General features: G+C 38.1%; 1 pseudogene; it reads left to right on the top strand.

Annotated features, from left to right (window-relative positions):
• Positions 1-331: 331 nt before the first annotated feature.
• LOC102128171 (methylosome subunit pICln pseudogene) lies at positions 332-1,631 on the top strand (annotated as a pseudogene).
• Positions 1,632-8,438: the final 6,807 nt, after the last annotated feature.

An 8,438-nucleotide genomic window follows, 5' to 3' on the forward strand; every position in this document is an offset into this window, starting at 1 on the left:
AACAACTTAAAAATTTTAAAAATTATCAGAAATTTTAATTTGTATCAGATACCATGCTAGATATGAAGATAAGACAAAGTCCTTGTCCTCAAAAAATTTGTAGTCTGGTGGGCAATAAATTGTAAATTGTCAACTGCAATATGGTATATGAAATGTTAGGATGATTATGAATGGGTAGCCATATGAACTCACTGAAGAAACAGTTAACCTATACTCTGGATGTAGAAATAGGGTTATATAAAATTTCATCAAAGCCCTGACAGATTATAGGGAACTTTTGAGGAAAAAGAAGTTGTTAAAAGGATGCTCTAGGCATTCTGATGCATGGTTAATGAGTTCAAACTGGGGACCAGATGAAGATGAAGGGTAAAGGCTAGCAAGAGAGATCCATGAGTGCATTTGACTTTTATCCTAGAGAGGGTATAGAGCCCACTAAAATTGTTTAAGCATGGGAGTAATTTGGTGGTCTAATTAACATAGAAGTATTACTCTTACAGCAATGTAGATGATTAATTTGAGGAAGACTGGGAGAAGGAAAACCACTGAGAATTGTTTCAATAATCCATATTACAAATGAAAAAGGCTTAAGTTAGTGAGATGAAATATTAATACATTTCATAGAAATTAATATGTCAAGTGAAACTAAACAAATATGCACAACTGAAGCCCTACAAATACTAGTACATAGTCAGCAAAGAAAATGGAGGGCCTAGTGTGGGGAGGACAACACAAAGGTCATAGGAATACTTTGAGATAGCTGCCCATAGTAGCTAAGAGGGAGAAGTATTTGAAGACAAAAGTCATAGTAAACTTTTAAATACTGCGGAAAAATGAAACCAGATATGTTATAAAAGTAACCATTGGATTTTGCAGTGAGGTTTCTGTTGACCTGAGTTGGAGTTTTGGCGGTGTAATGCTAACATTGCGGTACACTGAGAAATATATGCCGAAATCGTTTCCTGCTACCTGAGCTGGCAGAGGGGCATCTGCGGCAGCAGCCAGACACCAAGGCTGTGCTGAAAAGGAAGGGCCTCCGCATCGGTACCCTTTACATCGCTGAGAGCCACCTGTCTTGGTTAGATGGCTCTGGATTAGGATTCTCACTGGACTATCCCACCATTAGTTTATGTGCATTATCCAGGGACCGACCTGACTGTCTAGGAGAACATTTGTATGTTACAGTGAATGACAAATTTGAAGAATCCAAAGAATCTGTTGCTGATGAAGAAGAGGAAGACAGTGATGATTATGTTGAACTTATTCTGAATTTATATTTGTACCTAGTGATAAATCAGCATTGGAGGCAATGTTCACTGCAATGTGTGAATGCCAGATCCTGAGGATGAGGATTCAGATGACTACGATGGAAAGAATATGGTGTGGAAACACATGAATGAGGACAAGGGGACATCCCTACATTTTACACCTATGAAGATGGATTATTCCATTAACAGAAGAAGTCCAATCCACATTGGAGAGATTAGAAGAAAAGGTTTCTCAGTCTGTGAACAGCCAGTATAATATGGCTGGGGTCAGGAGAGAAGATTCAATTAGATTATGAAGATGGGATGGAGGTGGATATTACACCAACAGTTGCTGGACAGTTTGAGGATGCAGATGTTGATCACTGAAAATAATTTATGCAAGTTTGAGATTCTGCTCCTATTGCGGTGAGCAGAGATCATGCCATTGCACTTCAGCCTGGGCAACAAGAATGAAACTCCATCTCATACAAACAAAAACAAAAAGCAACAACAAAAAATTCTGCTCCTAACTGTAGGAGAGACTTGATGCCTTTTCCACTCTGGAGCAAAGTTGATGAAAGTCTTTTTCCTTTTCCAAAACCCAACCTGAACCAGTTCTTTCTTGAGACAGACTGTGCTGAGATAACAAGTTGTCACTAGCAGAAGAGATACTATGACCTTTACTAACTTGATGAATTAACTTAACCAAGAGGGTATTTGTAGTTTATTCGTTACCCCAAAACTTTATGTGTTTGAGTACCCTCTGAGTAGGTCTATAATTCCTGCCTTCATTGTATGCATCTTCTGTAAGCTAGAAGACCTATGTGGTGAAAATGCACGGGAGCTTGGAGTTACAGGTAGACTGGGAAAGAGAGGGTTCCTTTCACCATGTTTTACCAGGCTGCTCTGTTATAACCTCTTTGGTTATGTTTTTTTAATTTCCAGCCTTTTAGATCAGTTTCTGTAACAGAACCAGTGAGTGAGTCTGGGATGAAGTCCTCAAAGTATTTCAAATGGTAATTATTTTGTTTTTGTAATAGCTTAACAAACCTAGGTTTTCTATATTTAAAAAAAGAAAAATAAATGCCAGACTCATATACAAGATAAAAACAAAGCTCTTTTGAGAGCCTTGATGGATGGGGAAATTATGGGAAACTTGAAAGGCAATCAAAAAGTACCCTGAGTTCCTGGGAAAAAAATAAGATGTTTGGGGCATCAATTTAGGTAAAACTTGGAATAAGTTTAACTCTTCTACGTCCCCTCTAATACATAAGAAGGAACACGGTAAGGGCCAATGATTAAGTTGCAAGCAGGAAACAAGAAGTTTAGAGTTTTACTCCTATATGATAGCTTTTATTTTCTCAGTGATATAAATTATGATATAGCCATCTAGGTAAGAAAATATTATACAGCCATTAAAATGTTTCTGAATGGTCTAAATAATGTATACCCTGGGTACAACACTGTTTGCTTCAAGGCAAATGAGATTATGAGTAAATCATTTTTCTGCTTTTAAGTAAATCATTTTTTTGCTTTTCACTTTTGCATATTTCAAAACTTTCTTCATTGAATCTATATATTTTTATTATCATAAGTGAATACTGTGGCAGGATAAGCTATCTTCATCCCATTTATAGACAAGGAAAAGACAAAAGAATGAGTGTTTTTAACAATATAAACTTGGGAAGAGGAACAGATAATTCTGTACCATAATTTCAAGAAGCTATGGAAATACGGAGAAGTTAACTCTAGAGTGTAAGATGCTTTAATTTTTTAAATAAAAATATTTAGATTTCTCATGAAAGAAAGGCAAGCTGCCATTCAAGGTCAAGCTGACATTATTGACCTTCATTTTTCCTGCTCCCCGGACTGTAAACACCCTCACTCCTACCTGCATTCTACACAAGGGTCAAAAAAAAAAAAAAAAAAAATCATGGCTGTGACAAAGTCTTCAAGGTTTTTATTTCTAAAGCGAATAGGGGAAAGTTGACAGGGAATTGGGACATAGGTTGGGGGATATTTGTGGAGGAGGCAAGGAAAAAATGGAAGGAATCAAAGGTCTCAGCATTGGGGAAAGGGAACAGATGTTCTCATTGGAGGTGGGGAAATGATTGCTGCCATTTTAGAGGAGTATCTTTAAGAGATGGCTGAATGGCCTTGTGTTTGATGACTTAGCTGGACATCATTTACTCTAACTAGAATTTTACCCAGCATCCCGTTTGACTTTGGTTAAAGGGGGCAGGGAGGCAGATTTTGTCGGGGTCCGCGTGTTTCCTAAACAAAGGAATGAACACACAAGACAACACAAGACAAGACAAACATGGCGGCCGCCTCGAATGGCGCAGTCCGCTTTATTTTATACAGTCGTTTGTGGAATGTTGCCAAGTCACAAGACACATTGTTTTTTTCTGACCTTTCCCTGACTTTCTGGATTTTCAAGATGTTTACATATAAACAGGCCCCCAACGCCCTACTTCCTTTGCAAGAGCAGGACTTATTGGGAACGCCCTGCTTTGTTTGCGAGAGCAGGACTTGTTGGGAACGCCCTGCTTCGTTTGCGAGAGCAGGACTTATGGGGAACACCCTGTTTGTGAGCACATAGTCCTCTACAGATTTTGCCTGTTTTTAGAGCTATCACAAAAAAATACTGAAAACTTGGTGACCTAACACAATATAAATTTATTCTGAGTTACAGAGGCAGAAGTAAAATAAAACAAAACAAAAAAATGAAAGTGTGGGACAGGACTGTCCTTCTCAAGGGAAGAATTCTTCCCTGCCTCTTTCTAGCGTCTGGTGGCTCCCAGCAACCCTTCGTGTTCCTTGGTTTGTAGCTGCATCACTCCTATCCCTGTCTCTATGGTCACATGTCTTTCTCTGTGTATCTTTGTGTCCTCTGTTCTTCACATAAGGATACTAACATTCATTATAGGGCCCACCTGGATATAGGGCCCACCCTAATCCAATATGACATCTTCTTAACCTAATTACATCTACAGTCTATTTCCAAATGAGGTTGCATTTATAGGTATTAGAAATTAGAACTTGAATGAATCTTTTTAAGAGACATAATTAAACCCACTACAGACCAGAAAAAGAAACAGGGTATGTCGTCTACCTAAAGTTGGACCATCAGAAGCGTGAGGATAAAATCAGGTAGCTTAAGCAGGGAAATCTACTGTGCTCAGTTTCTACAGCAGCTCTTTTCCTAATTCCTTGATGAAGGCGATGAGGTAACAAATACTTGTTGCCCTCCTGAACACACCATCAGAAAATCCATAGCCACCTTCTGTATCCTTTAGGTCAGTGGTTCTCAAACTTGAGCATGCATTAGAATCACCAGAAGGGCTTATTAGAACACAGATTGTTGGGCTCTACCTTAGAGTTTGATTCAGTAGGTCTGTAGTGAGGTTCCACAATTTGCATACCTAACAAATGTTTAAGTGATAATGCTACCAGGAACCATATTTTTGGGGCTGGAATTTCCCAAATTTTAAAGTGTATATTTATTATGTTGAATTTATGTTAAAATAATCCACGTGATTTTTTAGGAAGTGGCAACAACTATCAATGATAAATATGGATTAATTTAATCCTACATTTAATCATATTGATGGAAAATACAAAATTAACTTGAGGAAAAAATCTACATGAGAGAATAGTAAGATGCTAAATTTTTAAAATGTACTTCCTCAAGAAAATAGAGGATATGCAGAAAAAAGGATATGACTTCTTTTTATCTGTATTTGTTACCCACAGAATGATATCCAAAGAAATTTGCATCCATGAAATAAGTAATTTACTAGGTAGAGAGAAGATTCAGAACAAAAACATTAAATATGTTTATAAAAAAAACCAAGAGGGATAAAATAATAAAAACTCCACTCAAATTAGTTATCTGAAATGACAAGTTGAATTATTTCTGAATGTAAAACAAAAAAGAAAAAGGAATTAGTGAAAATGTGACATGGAAGTGTGATCCAAGGGTATATTTATAAAATTGAATATGTAAAGGCAAAAATGTGAAAGTAGAAACAACAATCAAGAAAATAAAATGAATTTTTCCTTAAGGTGACTAAATAGTCAAGTTTTAAGTTTATAAGAGGGCAAAAGAGGAAGACATGAAAAGAATATTTCTTTTTTAGAAAAAGTAATTTTATTAAATTTCAGGAGGGCAACTGTAATATAAGTTTCCAGAGAGAGCAAACAAGTTAACGACAAACCGAATAAAATTAGATTATCTTCAAAATAGACTATATTAAAATTCCTACCTGTTATTGATACAGGAATGCTGGGAAGGGAAGAGCATGGTCCTTTAAATAATATGGAAGCAAGGGAAGGGAAATGCTGGGTACAGGAGAGCATGGTCCCTGGGTAGGGCTCCACCCCCACAGACCTAGGTGAGGACAGGCATTTCCTGCCCAAATGTTGCATTTCCCAAGACCACCCTGGCCCACCATACCCCCATCCTGGGCCTATAAAAACCCAAAACCCTAGTTGGCAGACACACAAGTGGCCAGACGTCCAGAGGAATAGTCAGAAGAAGAAAAGCTGCTGGTCGTGGAGAGTAGCACCCCAGCAGAAGAGCACACCAACACCACTAGCACTCCGGCAGGCCATTGACCAGGTGGAGTTTGGCCAGGGCAGTTGGAGGAGAGCCAGGGCAGTGGGGCTGCTGAGAGGCCCAACTCCAGAGGAAGACCTTCTCCATGCTGGCTCCCCCATCAGCTGAGAGCTACTTCAACTCAACAAAACTTGGCGCTCATTCTCCCAGCCCATGTGTGATCTGATTCTTCTGGTATACCAAGGCAAGAACCTGGGACACAGAAAGCCCTCTGCCCTTGTGACAAGGTGGAGACTGTAATTGAGCTAGTTAACACAAGCCACCTATAGACGGCAAACTAAGAGCACCCTGTAACACACACCTACTGGGGCTTCAGGAGCTATAAACATTCACCCCTAGAACCTGCTGTGGGGTCAGAGCCGGAGCCCCACAGCCTGCCTGTCTGTATGCTCCCCTAGAGGTTTGAGGAGCCAGGCACTGAAGAAGCGAGTCACACCCCCATTGCACACCCTGCAAGCAAGGGGAACAAGGGAACTTTTCCGTTTCATTATCAAGAGACAAGAATTGTGATGTAAGAAATCCCATTACTGGGTATATACCCAAAGGATTATAAATCATTCTGCTATAAAGACACATGCACATGTATGTTTATTACAGCACTGTTCACAATAGCAATGACTTGGAACTAACCCAAATGCCCATCAATGATAGACTGGATAAAGAAAATGTGGCATGTATACACCATGGAATACTATGCAGCCATAAAAAAGGATGAGTTCATGTCCTTTTCGGGAACATGGGTGAAGCTGGAAACCATCATTCTAAGCAACTAACACAAGAAGAGAAAACCAAACACCTCATGTTCTCACTCATAAGTGGGAGATGAACAATGAGAACACATGGACACAGAGGGAAACATCACACACTGGGGCCTGTCAAGGGATGGGAGGCTAGGGGAAGGATAGAATTAGGAGGAATACTTAATGTAGATGACGGGTTGATGGGTGCAGCAAATTACCATGGCACATGTATACCTATGTAACAAACCTGCACATTCTGCACATGTACCCCAGATCTTAAAGTATAATTTAAAAAAAAAATTATATTCGAACAAGTAAATAAACAAAAATCACTGAAGTGTGAGAACCAATTAGCTAAATTATTAAATGAGGAAAGAATCAAGTATATAACACTGAAATGTACTTTAAGGGAAAAAAAATTTTGAAAGACTCAGCACAATAAGAAATAAGAATATTTTTAAATGGGAAATGACAAAAAGCTGGGATAAGAAAAGAAGTTAGTAAAGCGTTTTTATGTATAATTGTTAATGTAAAATATGTATTAGTAAATAAAACTATTTTGAAGAGATTACAAAATGAAAAAATGTAGTATAATACCATCAACTATTATCTGAAATAAAACTCCAATTATTTCAAGAAATCTTAGGATATGAGAAATGAAGCAACCATAAAAACATGAAAAATGAAAGTGAACTGAAGTCATAGTTGATGAGCCACACACAAAAATCTACATATGTATTATGGCTGAAATAGTACTCACTAGAAAAATTCTAGTCTCAAGAAATTTCATTAGAGAGGGAATGGAGAGAATGCATTAACTATGCATTTAACCAAATTCAGAGGAATATAGATTTAAAAATGGGGTTAAAATATGTGTTAAAATTTATGAGTAACTAGACATAAAATTTAAATAGGGTATGGAATTTCCAATCCAATAGAGGAAGAAACAACAACAAATTCGTCATCTATTGCTGCATAACAAATTACCTCAAAAGTCTGCAGCTTAAAATAACATTCTCTCAGATTCCATGGCTCACAAATCCAGGTATGGTTTAGTTGAGTGGTTCTGGCTCAGAAGCTCTGAGGCTGTAGTCAAACTGTCAACCAGTGCTGAATCACCTCATATGGGACAGAAGCTCCATTTCCAGGCTCAACAACTTGGTTGCTTGGAAGCCTCAGTTCTTCATTGGCTGTTGGACAGATATTTCAATTATTTGTCATATCTACTGCGTTGACTGCCTGAGTGTCTTTAGCACATGGCATTTGGATTCTTCCAGTGAGTGATAAGAGAGAAAGAACAAAGATCGGGGTCTGGGGAGAGAGAGAGAGAAGAGTGCCCAACCTATTATTGGAGGTGATATGCTGTCCATTCTCCCTTGTTCTATTCACCCCACAGACTGATCCTGGTTCATTGTGGGAAGGAACCAAACAAGGTTGTAAACACCAGGAGGAATCATTGGGATCTTATGGGTTTACTACCACAATAAGCAACCACAGAAGTTTAGTAATTACTGTAAAAATGGGAAATAATGAAAAGGAGACAATAGACCTAAGACACGGAAAGCAAAAAGGAAGGAGACAATAGACCTAAGACACGGAAAGCAAAAAGGAAGGAGGGGAAAAGAAAATGTTGATTAACCACAGAATATGTGAATAATTGAATTTTTCCAATGAAAGACAAACAGTTCCTAATGGATTAAAAAAGAACATTCAGCTATGGGTTGCTTACAATAGAAAAATTGAAACTAAAATGACACAGAAAAGTTGTAAATGAAAGGATAAATCTACGTATACCAGGCATATGTTAAGCAAGCAAACAAAAAAGACAGGAAA

Source organism: Macaca fascicularis, chromosome 4 (genome assembly GCF_037993035.2).
Source record: "Macaca fascicularis isolate 582-1 chromosome 4, T2T-MFA8v1.1".
Classification (NCBI taxonomy): domain Eukaryota; kingdom Metazoa; phylum Chordata; class Mammalia; order Primates; family Cercopithecidae; genus Macaca; species Macaca fascicularis.